Below are 1427 nucleotides of genomic sequence, written 5' to 3'. Positions count from 1 at the left end.
TGTTCTAAGTAGGTGCTTTAGACCACTGAGCCATCTCTCCAGCCCATATCCTATTATCTTGTTTTGAAATTTTGTTTTATTTCTGTTTAAAATTTAAAAAATAAAATGTGAAAAAAGTGACTAAACTATGTCGCACAGCATTTCAGTACACAACATGTCTTGTAACATGTCCCTACACATTTAGGAGATATCAATATAAATACATTTTTAAACTCTTCCCCTACTTCATTCTTCTGTTATCTACATGACAATTTATTTTTATACAATGTGGAATTGGTAATTATTTCTTTATACTTGATTTAATTCTCCATACCAAACAATGAAGACAGACATGTCATGAAATGGATTAAACAATCTTCTCTAATACAGTTTAAGAAAATGTTAATCATAGCAAGTTCAAATTCACACACATAGTTAAATCGTTATTTAAAGTAATGACAGCCAAAGTTCTCCCTATGCCTCAGACATCTCTTGCACAGAGCAGTCACAGGTGGTCATATAAAATGTAAGTTTATCTTAAAATCTCAGGAAACCTAGATTGAACCATTCTAAAACAGAAGGCTGTACATTCCCCCAGCATCTCTTTTTTTACCTGTTTTTCTCATCTCATCCAATGATGCCCCATCCACCTGGGAGGCATCTTCTAATCCTCCTGTGTCCCTCTTTATTTCTTACTTGATGACTGTAGTGATCTGTGATCTCTTCTTTTTAGCAATAAGCTTAAATCAGGGCTCCATACCATAGAAGCACTCATCCTGCTGAGACATATCAGAGCATGCCAGTCCCTTATTTAAGTCCTTAGTCATGCATTTATTTCTAAAATTGTTCCCTTAAGTACTGATTTAGAGGCTTCTAACAAATTTTGATTCATTGTGTTTTCATTCAGTTGAAACAAATTTCAATTTTGAATTCTAATCTGATTCCTGTGATCAGGCAGTTTTCCCAATCTTTGCAGCTGCCAGACACTGTTCCTACTAATCTATGCAGATGTTGTTTTTTTACTAACATCTCAGGTAGTTTCTTCATCTGCCTGAACTTGTAGTGTGATGCTGACCATTCAGTGGGGAGGATCTGTAAGCCGTCCTGTGTCCTTTCATTGTAAAGATCTCACTTTTGCAGCACTCTTTCTTTTATAATCTCTTCTTCCTCTTCTCCTTGAATAGATTTTTCTCTTCAAATGTACAAGTCTCTCAAGATGTCTGTGGCTTTCCCTTTTTTTATCATTACTGCTAAAATATCTCTCAAGACAGTACGTTGGCTAAATTGACTGGCTTCATTTGATTTTCATTACCCAAATATCAGTGTTATTCACTGTTTTATATCTGATTGCTTGAAACTATTGTTTTTATCTTTTCTTGTTGCTGCTTGAGTTGGATAAATAAATTTGGTAAATTTAGCATACTTTAGTATTTTTCATCTGGGTGAAG

The sequence above is a fragment of the Octodon degus genome, unplaced genomic scaffold (genome assembly GCF_000260255.1).
Source record: "Octodon degus isolate 3935 unplaced genomic scaffold, OctDeg1.0 scaffold00063, whole genome shotgun sequence".
NCBI lineage: Eukaryota > Metazoa > Chordata > Mammalia > Rodentia > Octodontidae > Octodon > Octodon degus.
This window is presented reverse-complemented; position numbering follows the sequence as displayed.